Here is a 13,964-nt window from a genome sequence, read left to right as displayed (position 1 = left end):
ATCCAACCTGAATCTAAGTCAACCAAACTCTAGGTTCAACATATACTGAACCTAAATCAAACCTTAAAGTTAGGTTTGATTCAAATTGAACTTAGGTCAACATAAGCATCAGGATTAATCAAAATTGAACCTAACTCAACTCAAACCTTAAGTCATAACTACATTAGACTTAAAAACAATTCAATCCTTAGGTTCTACCTACATCGAACCTAAATACCTTAAGTCCTAACTATACTAGACTTAAAATCAATTCAACTCTTAGGTTCTACCTACATCGAACCTAAATACCTTAAGTCCTTACTACATTGGAGTTGAATTTAACTCTTAGGTTATACCTACATTGAACCTAAATACCTTAAGTCCTAACTACATTGGACTTAAAACTAATTAAACTCTTAGGTTCTACCTACATTGAACCTAAAACATCTGAAGTCCTCATTACATTGGACTTAAACCAATTTTAATCTTCAGGTTCTACCTATACTGAACCTAGAACATCTTAAGTCCTATCCACATTGGACTTAAAACTCTAGATTCTACCAACATTGAACCTTAAACATCTTAAGTCCTAATTACATTGGACTTAAAGCATTTCTAATTTTTAGGTTCTACTTATATTGAACCTAGAACTTCTTAAGTCCTATCCACATTGGAGTTAAAACTCTAGGTTCTACCTAAATTAAACCTGAATCATCTTCAGTTTCACCGACATTAAACCTAAATATTAGGTTTCAATAAAACTCTCTCGGGTCTAATTAACATATGACCTAAAACAAATGACAACATAAAAAACACAACTTAAACATCTGTGTTCAAATTTACGAAGATTTCTTAGATGACGCAATATGTGGTTGCTGACAAGAATCTTTCGGTCCTGGTTTAAACACCTTTGGGACTAAGTAAATCTAAATACTTCACGGCCCCGGAATGACGGAATCATAGACATCTTGACCGGGTCGTTTAAAAATTATTCAACCAATTAAATGACCAACTATTAAATAACCAACCAATACTAATAAAGTAAAAACATGATTTTATGCTAATCTGTTCTCTTTTGCAGGTTTATTAAAGACATGAAAATGAAATTTCACTTTAAATTTCTTTTGCATGTTATAGGGTGTGCTAACTCTATTTTACAGGAAAACATTCAAAAGCGGAATTTCAAGACAAGAGAACCAGGCAAAAATAGACAAAACAAAATAAAATGACATAAAAAAAATGACATGACATAACATCATACCTTTAGGGTAAAAATAGATTCTTAGGAATCTATTACCCTTGGAATAAAACATTTGATGTTTCTTTCCTTACTCTTGAAATTTTAGAAGGACGAGTGTTAATGAGAGTCAGGAGTTTTCTTAGGTAAATCTAGAATTACCTAAGATGTAATTTACTATAGGTTCTTGCTCATACATGAAAATTAAGAATTCAAAATAGGTGATTAACCCAAATCTCTGGTTACCGGACCATTTATGTGGTTATCCTTATATGAGATTTTGACATTCTAGAGTCTTGTCTATAAGTTTACCACTAAACACTTCTCTTGTTTTCTATCATTTGCCCTTTCCCTTTTTCCTAATTCCATTAATACTTGAGGATCTCTTACTTGATCCAAAAGATTAACATAAATTGGAAAAATAGGGCAATAAGATAGATAAACAGAGTGGCGACTCCAGCATCCTTATCGAAAATAGACACGACGACATGAGAGAACGAACGAGAATTGGCGGCGACCGCGGACAGCGAGTTCCAGGCGGCGACAACTGCCTCCATTATTTTCATCGGCGGTAGTAGTACTGTGTGAAATATAACAAGGTAGAGTAACTCAAAATCCTTTTGTACGTACTTTGTTGGGTGCTCAGGAGCTATGATATCAAAAAACTTTTCTCATTTGCCTCAATAGTTCCATCCTCAGGTGTTATACCATCTTCTATCAAAAGCTCACAAACGCACACATGAAGAAGATAACTAATTAACTTATAAAAGAAAAATAAATTAATCATTATAAATAAGAGGGTTTCTATAAAAAAAGAATAATACCAATCTGAGTATAGCATCCTCAGAAAACTAACGATCCCGATAATTTTTAATATGTAGAATTTATGAAGTTGACACCACTACCTGAAAATTTTAATCCCCGGTAACGGCGCCAAAAACTTGATCCCGATATTTTTTTATATGAATAATTTATGAAGTTGACACCACTACTTGAAGATTTTAATCCCCGGCAACGACGCCAAAAACTTGATGTGGTATTTTAGTAATAATAACGTTAAGCTTTTATGATTGGGATTCTATGCAAGTATATGTATCTTTAACAAGTAATATAAGACTTTCTGTTTAAGTCCCAAATATCGATCACACGGGGAATGTTCAAATTTGGAATGATTAATTAACTAGAAAATTCATTGAAATCAAATGAAATTACTGTCATTAATTTTGAATGTGTAAGATGCTAACAAAACTAAATTATTAAGTACTAGCAAAACTTAAATGTAGAGCTTAAAACAGTAACTACTAAATTATGTTTATGTGATGAAGTTTTCTAATATGAAAAAACATCTTTTCCACTACAATGAGTTTTTGGTGAAATGAGATGAGATAAATGGTTTTTTTTGTATTATGCAAAATAGGAGCAATTTTAGTTCTCTATCTTGATTCAATGTTATAGAACATCATTGGCTAATCTTAGGTTTAGTCCCTAAATTCGTGGCTAGGCTAGGAGGATACTGGCTCCCACTCCAGAGCTCCCACTTCCCTTCCCCTAAAGGCTAACTCTCGCTTTAGTTTTCAAACACTAAGATCAAATTAGAGATTTTTAGTCTGTCACCCTAACAATAAATCCAATTCTACACCCAACCATGTATATTTCCCTATTTATTTGCACTTAATATTTATTTGCACTATTTGCACTTAATTCCTTGAACGAAATACTCCTTCATGGACTTAAATGTGATTCTTACTCTGTTGTAGAACTCATACTCCATTTACCGGATCATATATTTCACAACATATTTTAATAATTCAATTGGTCAGATCTAAAATTAAATCAAGAGCGGAGCTGAAAAACCATCACAATTTAATTTAAATTTTAACATTGGCACATCCAAATTATCTCTTCATTTCATCATATCTCAGAGTAGAGAGAAAGATAAAGGAATCTACTCAAACTTCATGAGAAAGATACAACAAAACACAAATTTTATATATAAAAGAAAGTTCATACAATAATAATAAATAAATAACACTTATTTGAAACTCTTTCTCAAAGAAAATCCCTTATAGCCTCTTTTAGGAATAAATAGGAAGAAGAAATCTCTCACTTCTTTTCCTCTCCAACACTTCTTAAAGAAGCTTCTTAAAGAAGAATTCATAGAAGAATTCATACTTAAACTCACCACGAAAACTCAAAACTATAAAGACAATAACTAACTAATGGTGTGGAATGACGTGGAATGTAGGCATGCAAAGAGGAACACTGAGTGAGTGGAAGAATGTGAAATGGTACGAAGGAGGGGGGCTTTTTTTTATCAAATTTTGGTCCTAAATAGAGCCTAGGGTTGGTTCCTCAATATTTGTATCCAAAACCTCTTCAAAAAGCATCCAAATTTATCGATGTTTTTAGAAATAAGGCCTGCACCGACACTAGCGCCAGAGGCTATTTAATTTTATCTGCCTTCTGATCTAATGGTGTGAAATGATGTGGAATGTAGGAGTGCAAAGAGGAAAACTTAGTGAGTGAAAGAATGTGAAATGGTGTCATGGGTGGGGGGCATTTCTGATCAAATTATGGCCCTAAATAGAGCCTAGGATTGTTTCCCCAATAGGTGCATCCAAAAACTCTTCAAAAACATCCAAATTCATCAATTCTTTTAGAAATAGGGCCTGCACCGACACTAGCACCGTCGGCACCAGAGGCCATTTAATTTAATCAGCCTTCTCTGTCAAACAGTGTTGTTGACAGCCAAACTGACACCGTCGGCGCTGAACATTTTTTTAAATTCTTCATTTTGACTCTAAATTTCATTCTTTTTGCTTACTTTTCGCTCTAAGTCCTAAAAATCAACAACCTGAAATATAACATAAGAAATTCCTTCCATTCAAGTGCAATATCACCAAAAATGAATATAAATATGGGTCTAAAAATGCATATATTTTTGGTGTATCAAAATCCCCCAAACTTAAATATTAATTTTCCTTAAGTAACTATTTTACTATATAAAAATATGACTTATGGTATAGGTTTTAACTTCTAGAATTCCATATCTTAGTTCACTAAATATGATAACATCACTTAAGAAAAATTTAAAATAACTCCAATTAATACTAAAGATATAAGAATATCTAGCAGTCAACTAAAATTTTTTATTTTCTATTCTTTTCAAGTAAAATTGCAAATTATTCATATTAAATCCACTAAGAATATTCATATGAAAAAGAACTTCATGAAACTTTACTAATAAATATGTTAATACTAAAATATATGTTTAGAAAATGTTGACAATTCTTCAATAAGTTTTTTCCTTTAAGTTGATTCAAGTGAGGTCAATTTTTAATTTGGCATCTCCTTAAGCTTCTCCTCACATCTTTCTTCTTTTCTTTTCTTTTTCTTTTTCATGGTCATTTTAAATCCTTTTTCTTTTCTTTCTTCTCTTTTTTTCTTTTTCTTTTTAGGATCATTGTCAAACCTTTTTTTTATTAGAGGATTACTATATATAGATAACCTTTAATGATTTTGAACTTCACTATCCTCTTCTTATATCCTCTTCTTAAAGTAAAAAACCTTAAAGTAAAAAACTTTTCACATTCTTTCATTTTATAAATTTATATTAGCTTTAAGGATATTTCATAAAGTTTTAATCTTTTCTTCTTACACGAATCTCTAAGATTTTTAATACTTCAAAAATATATTAATACTTCAAAAATATAAACAAAAATATAAATTCCTTTACTTAAATTAGAAAAACATAGTCTTATTCTATCATACCAAATATCTTAATTTTTAAGATTAACCTTTATTATTAAAAAAAATTTTCTTAAGTTTACTATATATTTAGAAACATAAATATAGTAATCTAAAGTTACCCTCTAATACCAAAGGTTATGGAAAATTGTTTTAAAATATTTTGAAAATATAACTAATTGAGGACAAATAAAATTAAGTTTCTTTTCTTTTAAAGGGAAAATTTTATTTTCTTCCTGTTGACCTCATTTTTAGTTGAGGTCTAGTTTTCTTCTTTAATAGCCTAGGGTCTATCCATATGTCTTTCCTATTGACTATTCCTAGAAAACTAGAAAAGGAACCCTCACCATTAAAAATTCTAAACTCCTCTTTACTCAACTGGAAGCTCTACATTTTGATCCTAACCTCTAGCACTTAGTAGGTGGGATCACTATGAGGGAGCTCAAGAAGAGTTCCATAGGACTGTTGAACCTTAGGGTTGGCCTTGGGTGTTGGTCTAGAGCTAAGGTACTCACCAGCAATTACCTCACTCACAACCACTCAGAAGCACAGACCAAAGTTTCTTGACCTTGATACGTTGATACTTTTGAGATACTCATGTAGATGGTACCCTAAACCCACTAGCCCTAGGCTAGACTTTAGCTAAAACCATTACATAAAGGACCCAAATGGGGTTTCCATTGGTCCATGGCTTATTTGTGGTGGTCAACCTCCAATTCTACAAAAATCCCAACTTAGCCTTTTTCCCTAAACTCCCCCAAATTACCGAAGTTACCCTTGGGACCCTAAATTTGGCAAAAATTCCCAAATTTACCCAAAATATCTAAATTTGTTCTTTACCCAAAATATCTAAAAATTCCCAAATTTACCCAAAATATCTAAATTTGTTCAAAAATCATCTCAAACCTTTTGAAAACATCCAAGTTACCCAAAATTACTAAAAATTGCTAAATTACTAAAATGCCCTCCTTAGCCCAAAATTCCATAAAATTCCAAAAATTCTCAAAATATTCTAAATACTCCCAATTTCACTATTGTCAACTACCACATGACCTAATTTGACCAATTTGACCATTTTGACCAAAACCCCTAAAATTGCCTTTAAAGGCTCCATCTCCCCACCTCAAATATCCATCAAATTTATCCCAATTTCCCCCAATTTCAATCCTAAACTTAAATTCACCTTTCATGTGACTAATTTAAACCAAATTCGAGCCCAATTGGCCCATTATTTGAGCCCAATTTTGATCTAAATCAAAACCCCCAATTTTGACCCTATGACTTGGTTCCACCAAATTGAACGCCATGGCCCACTCCATTAGTCCCAATTTGAATTCTAAACTCCTAAGAAAATTCCTAAACAACAAAATTGACCTTAAATTGGTCTTGTGAAGACTCAATTTCATTTAATTTCAACTCGAATCCAAAAATCCCTAAATTTGCCCCAAATTGGCCATGTCTGAAAATTTCACCAAATTGATTGCCTTAGCCCCGAAATTTCTATTCCATTCCTTCATAAAAAATCTTTATAACATATCTCTTGATCATTTAGACCATTAAATTGAGCCAAATTCCAAGCTTATTCCAATCTAGACCAAAGTCTAGCCCAACATCCCCAAATTGACCAAATTTCAAAAATCCTCCAAATTGACCCTCCAATTGAACTCAAAATCATTTCAATCTTTCACCAAAAATCTTCATTGCAATCATCTACAGAATGTTGATCAAACAATTGCGTCAATTGATATGGCTAGTGATACACCTAAAATATATAGTATTTTTAGACACATTTTTATACCTATTTTTGAGATATTGCACTTTAATGGAAGGTATTTTTGTGTTTTCTTGCAGATACAAGTAAAAATGGAAATAAATTCTTAAAGGAGTGTAAAATAATGAAATTTCGAGCAAAAAGATGAAAAATTGTGCAGAAGAGTTTTGGCGCCTAAGCGCCCTATCCGACGCTTAGGCGCCGGGTAAATAGAGAAGGCCGCGGCTAAGCGCCCCTTAAGCGCCGAGACCCTACGCTTAAGCACCAGTGGCAGTTACTAGAGGAGTAAAATCATTTTTTATGAAGTTCAAAGAGGTTTTTGAGGCACTTATTAGCTTAATAGGTGGTTGTAAGCACCATGGGATAAAATTATCATGAAAGGATCCGTCTCTTGGGAAAGTACATCAAATCAAGGCACATTTTGAAAAGATCCCAAGGCACCTCATAGAAAACTATAAAAGAAAGAAGAGAGGACTTAGAAAAGAGTCCTGAAAATATTGGCAAGTTTTGAAAGTTCTTCTCTGGGGAGTTAGTTCGGAGAGATTTTCAAGAACCACTTTTATTTACTTTATCCTTTTTGTTAATTTTTTTTGAGTGATTGTAAAAGAGAAGAGATTCAAAGGAACTTTAAGAGTTTGGTGGAAGACTTAGATAAGTTTTTATCTTTTTTCTTTAGACTACTTTTGGTTCTAATCAAGACTTATTATTGGTTTGACAATGATTTCTTCTTTTAAACTAAAGTGGTGTTATGTTTTCTGCATGGATTCTGAGTAGTTTTCTTTATCTTTCTTCTCAAAATGATAAGTAATTAAGTTTTGGATAGAAGTTGTGGAGAGTATTGATCTTTAATGAAGGAAGAAGTTGTGATGATTTAAATCCATGCACTTCATTTACTTTTATATTTGGTCAATCTTGATGTTAAAATTTATTGCGAGAATATGTAAGAACTGGGCTAGTATTGTCTCTTGTCTCAGTCAATCTCAGTCAATAATTGGGAAGAATCACATGAGATTGTATGAATGAGAATGTAGTTTGTATGATTGAGTGCAGATAAGTATGGAAATATTCATGAATGAGTTACAGGACTTTCAAGTGACAGGTTAAAGCCCCCAACTTGGTTTGTTGTTTTAGGTTCTGATACGAGATGTTAGCCCTCAGGTAGAGGGAATTAAGTGAACTCTAGTGTGAGAGCTAGTATCTTCCGTGGCTAGCCGAACTTTAGAACTATTCAAACTTTAAATTAACCAATGTTCTTTGTAACATCTCTAGTAAGGGTAGAGGATATTATTGCTCCTATTTGGCACAACACAATTTGCATACTTCCACAACAGAATTCCTATACTTATTACTGATTCATGATAAGAAGAAAGATATTTTCATATTAAGTACTTTTCTTCTAAACAAACTTTAGTTATCTTTTAAAGTTGTTACTGTTTCACTAAAATATCAAAAATACCAAATATATTTAATTTTTAAATTCCTGCAAAAATTATTTTTATTTTAAGTAATTATCTTATTAAAAATCAAAAAACTTTCTAAAAAGTGCATATTGCATAATCTTTCCTGTGGAATAAAGTCCTATATTACTTGGTGTCTTCCCTGTGGGTTCGATATTCAGGTCTTAATAAAAAAGTTTTATATTACTTGATAACGATACGTATACTTGCGTAGTATCCCAATATAAATATACAAAAATTAAAAAGTTAAATTCTTATTTTCCTTCAAGATAAAGTTTTTCATTTTGTTGCAAAATAAGAAAATATAAGTGAAAAATACCATTAGAACTATTCATATACTATGCATAAACATTAAGTCCGGGATCAAGTTTTTGGCGCCATTGCCGGGAAAGAGAACTAAGTAAATTTCTATTTTTAGAAAGTCTTATTTAAAATTTAAATATTGTATCTTATTTGGTATGTTTTATTTTCTTTTATTATATTTATGTTAGTGTATGCATAGTTCAGGTTCTGAAGGACTAGTGCCCTACAATTTTGAATTAGAAAGAACTATTAGAAAAATTAGAAAAACCAAAAAAATTAAAAATCTTGAAAAATCCAAAATAATTACAGAAATGACAAATCAAAATAATCAAAGTGCTAAAATTCATCAGGAGTTTAGACCTTTAAGAGATTATGTCAACCCTACTATAGATGAACTTCATTATGCTAACCCTACTGTAGATGAACTTCATTATAGTATTCAAAAACCTACTGTAGTGGCTAATTCATTTGAGCTTAAACCTGTTATTATCAAAATGGTATCAAAAAATCAGTTTGGGGGATCACCAACTAAAGATCCAAATTTACATCTTGCCAATTTTTTGATGATGCCATAAGACTTAGGTTATTTTCTTTCTCACTAAGGGATAAAGCTAAGATGTGGTTGATTTCGTTAGCACTTAGATCTATCAGAACTTTGAGTGATTAGATAAAAATTCCTTGCTAAATATTTTCCACTATAAAAAACTACGAAGCTTAAAAATGATATTACATCTTTTAATCAGTTTGAAGGGGAATCTATTTATGAAGCATGGGAATGATTTAAAGAACACTTAAGAAAGTGTCCACTCCATGTTATACCATATTGGTTAATAATTCAAACCTTTTATAATGGATTAATTAGTTCTCTTAGATCTATTATCGATGCCGCTGGTGGTGGTTCATTGATGTCAAAACCATTTCATGAGGCTTCTGCTTTAATTGAAGAGATTCCTACCAATAATTTTCATTGGCCTTCTGAGAGGGTGAATCCAAAGAATGTAGCCAATATTCATGAAACCGAAGCATTTACTATATTAGCAAATCAGTTACTGCAACTTTAAGGAAGTTAAACCAATTTAGACTGAATTTTTCTCAACTAATTTCCATGATTGAAGAGAATTTTTTAGGTCAAATGATAGATTCTCAAGCATCATTAAAAACTTTGAATGCCATAAATAATAAGCAAAATAAACTAAGCAAAATAAAGCAAAATAACCCATATTCCAATTATTATAACCGAGATTGGAAGAACCATCCCAACTTTAACTAGAATAACAATTCAGGTGGTAATAATTAGCAATGGGGGAACAATCAAGGAAACTCATTGGAAAACTGGAACAACCAAGAGGATAATAATTATAGATCTACTTATCCTCCAGGTTTCAACAATAATACACAATTTAAGGATAAGAAGTTATCAATAAAAGAAGTGGTGTTATAAATGGGTAATTTGTTACAAAGTCAAGGAGCTACAATTAGAAATATTGAGAATCAACTTGGGCAAATTGCAAGTTCATTAAGTAATAGATCCCAAGGAACACTTCCTGGTAATACTAAATCAAATCCAAAAGACCAGAATAAAGGGCATGTTAAAGCCATACAACTTAGAAGTGGAAGAGAGTTGGAAGTTAGGGTTCAACAAGAGATTGAAGTAGAGAGAGAGGAAATTGAAGAATCAAAAGAGGATGCTCCAAAAGATTCTGAAAAACCTATTTCTCCGCCAAAAATTGATTTAAAAAAACCACCACCTCCATTTTTTCAGAGACTTCGAAAACAGAAGTTGGATAAGAAATTTTCAATATTTTTTGGAAATATTTAAGAAGCTTACAATCAATATTCCATTTGCTGAAGCCTTAGAACAAATGCCAAGCTATGTAAAATTTATGAAGGATATTCTCAACAGAAAAAGGAAGTTTAAAGATAATGAGACTGTTGCACTGAGTGAGGAGTGCACTGCTATAATTCGAAAGAAAATTAAAGAAAAGCTTAAAGATCCTGGTAGCTTTACAATTCTATGTGCAATAGGAGACAAGTTTTACGGGAAAACTTTATGTGATTTAGGTGCAAGCATTAACCTTATGCCATTATCAATATTTAAAAGATTGGAATTAGGAGAAATAACCCCTACTACTGTAACTCTACAGTTAGCAGATCGTTCAATAACTTATCCTAAAGAAGTTATAGAAGATGTCCTATTGAAAGTGGATCAATGTATCTTTCATGTTGATTTCATTGTGCTATATATAGAGGAAGATAAAGAGATACTTATCATTTTGGGGAGACCTTTCCTAGTGACAAGAAGAGCAATGATAAATGTGCAGAAAGGGGAATTTGCAATGGGCGTCAATGATCAAACTGTTACTTTTTACATTTTAAAATTAATAAAATACCCTGCAAAAGGTAAAAATGATGAATGTTATAGAATGGATGTTATAAGATATCTGAGCGAATGCCATTTGAAGACTACTTATGAAGAAATATCAGAAGAAAAAGATTTGGAACACAAGTAAGAAGAGGACTTAGATCAATGTGTAAACCTTTTTAAGGAAGATTCAAGTTATGTTCAAGAAAGTTTTGAAATTTTGGTCACGTTAGATAAAGATAAATCATTTTGTCCATCTATTGAAAATCCTCTAGAACTTGAGTTGAAATTACTTCCTGAACATTTAAAATATGTCTTTTTAGGAGATTCCTCTACTTTACCTATTATAATTTCCTCGAAGTTAACAAAGGAAGAAGAAGAAAAGCTGATGAAAATTTTGAAAAATTTTAAGAAAGCCTTCGGATGGATAATTGCTGATATTAAAGGAATCAGTCCTTGAATTTGCATGCATAGAATTAATCTGGAAAAAAACTGCAAACTTAAGGCTGATCTACAAAGGAGATTAAATCCTATTATGAAAGAGGTTGTTAAGAAAGAAATTTTAAAGTGGTTAGATGATGAAATTATCTACCCTATTTCAGATAGTGCATGGGTTAGTCCAATTCACTGTGTTCCTAAGAAAGGAGGAGTAACTGTAACTGTGAATGAGCATATTGAGTTAATACCTACAAGACAAGTTACAGGGTGGTGAATATGCATTGATTATAGAAAATTAAATCTTGCCACTAAGAAAGATCATTTTCTACTACCCTTTCTAGATCAAATGTTGGATTAACTAGCTGGGCACAAGTACTTTTATTTTCTGGATAGATATTCCGGTTATCACCAAATTCAAATATCTTCTATCCTTATGGTACTTTTTATTTTAGAAGAATGTCCTTTGGTTTATGTAATGCCCTTGCTACATTTCAAAGATGTATGATGGCAATTTTTTATGATTTAATTGAAAAAGGGATTGAAGTCCTTATGGATGACTTTTCTGTGTTTGGACTCATGTTTATAACATGTTTATAACATTTATCTAAAGTTCTTAAGAACTATGAAGAAACAAATTTAGTCCTTAACTGGGAAAAATGACAATTTATGGTAGCAGGAGGAATTATATTAGGTCATCAAATAGCAGAAAATGGTATGAATATAAATCCTGCTAAAATTCAAGTGATCGCTAATTTACCTTATCCAACAAATGTAAGGTAAATTGGGAGTTTTTTAGGACATGTTGGATTCTACAGGCGATATAATAAGGACTTTTCTAAGATTGCTAAGCCTTTATGCCATTTATTAGAGAAAGATGCAATTTCCAATTTTGATGAGGAATGCCTAAAAGCTTTTAAATTATTAAAAGAAAAATTAATCACTGCATCAATTATAGTTTCACCAAATTGGGAAAAACTTTTTGAACTTATGTGTGATGCAAGTAATTATGCTATTGGAGTTGTTTTAGGACAAAAATTTGATAAAATTTTCAAAGTTATTTACTATGCTAGTAAAACTTTTAATGAAACTCAAATTAATTATACAATAACTGAAAAAGAGTTATTAGCAATAGTATATGCCTTTGATAAATTTAGATCATATTTGATTGGAACTCATTGTATAGTGCATACAAATCATTCTGCTACTAAATACTTAATGAAAAAGAAGGATACTAAACTGAGACTTATAAGATGAATTCTTCTTTTACAAGAATTTAATTTTGAAATACTAGATTGGAAGGGAACTGAAAATCAAATTGCAGATTATTTGTCCAGGTTTGAATTAGAAAAACCACTCTATTTTGAAAAAGAAATTAATGAACATTTTTCAGATGAATTATTGTTCACTATAAATGAGTGGCGTGTTCCATGGTATGTCAACATTGTGAACTATATTATTAGTGATCTTAAACCCCATGGAATGACATACCAACAAATGAAAAAATTTATTTTTGAAGTTAAGACTTATTTTTGGGATGACCCATATTTATATAAACAAGGAAAGGATCTGATCATTCAAAGATGTGTACATTAGAAGAAACTTATGAAATTATCCAAAAATGTCATAATTTTGATTTTGGGGATATTTTGGTGTTGATAAAATAACATACAAAATTCTACAATCTAAATTTTATTGGCCTATAATTTTTAGAGATGTTAATGCTTATATCAAAATTTGTGACAGATGTTAAAGAGTAGGCAATATTTCTAGAAGAAATGAGATGCCCCTTAATTATATGCTAGAAGTTGAAATATTTAATGTTTGGGGATTAGATTTCATGCGACCATTTATACCATCTTTTGAAAATTTATATATTCTGTTAGGAGCGGACTATGTATCCAAATGGATAGAAGTTGTTGCTTTACCTTGATGTGATGCTCAAAATTTTGCAAAATTTTTGAAAAAGAACATATTTTATAGATTTGCGATGCCGAGAGTTATCATTACTGATGAGGGAAGTCATTTCAAAAATGTCATTATGGAGACGTTATTAAAGAAACATCATAAAAATCATACGATTGCTACTGCTTATCATCCTCAAACAAGTGGTTTGGCTGAATTATCCAATGTGAAATTAAAATAATTATGGAAAAATCTGTGAATCCAACAAAAATGGATTGGTCAGTCAAACTTGACTATGCTTTGTGGGCTTATAGGACTGCATATATAACTCCTATAGAAATGTCCCCATATAGGCTAATATTTGTGAAAGCTTGTCACTTACCAGTTGAACTTGAGCATAAAGCATATTGGACTATTAAAGAGTTCAATTATAATTTAAAAGTTACTGGTGAGAAAAGATTGTTACAATTAAATGAGCTTGAAGAGATAAGGAATGAATACTGTGAGAGTGCTAAGATTTATAAAGAAAAGATGAAAATGTGGCATGATCAAAAGATTCTTACTAAAAATTTTCAGTCAGGGTAACAAGTTTTGCTATATAATGCAAAGTTAAGATTATTTCCAAGCAAACTTAAGTCCAGGTGGATGGTTCCATTTATTGTGATAAAAGTTTATCCTTATGAAGCTGTGGATATTAAAGATCGTAATTCTGAGAAAATTTTTAAAGTGGATGGACATAGATTGAAACCTTATTATATAGGGGATCAA

The sequence above is a fragment of the Phalaenopsis equestris genome, unplaced genomic scaffold (assembly GCF_001263595.1).
Source record: "Phalaenopsis equestris unplaced genomic scaffold, ASM126359v1 Scaffold219361, whole genome shotgun sequence".
Taxonomy (NCBI): domain Eukaryota; kingdom Viridiplantae; phylum Streptophyta; class Magnoliopsida; order Asparagales; family Orchidaceae; genus Phalaenopsis; species Phalaenopsis equestris.
This window is presented reverse-complemented; position numbering follows the sequence as displayed.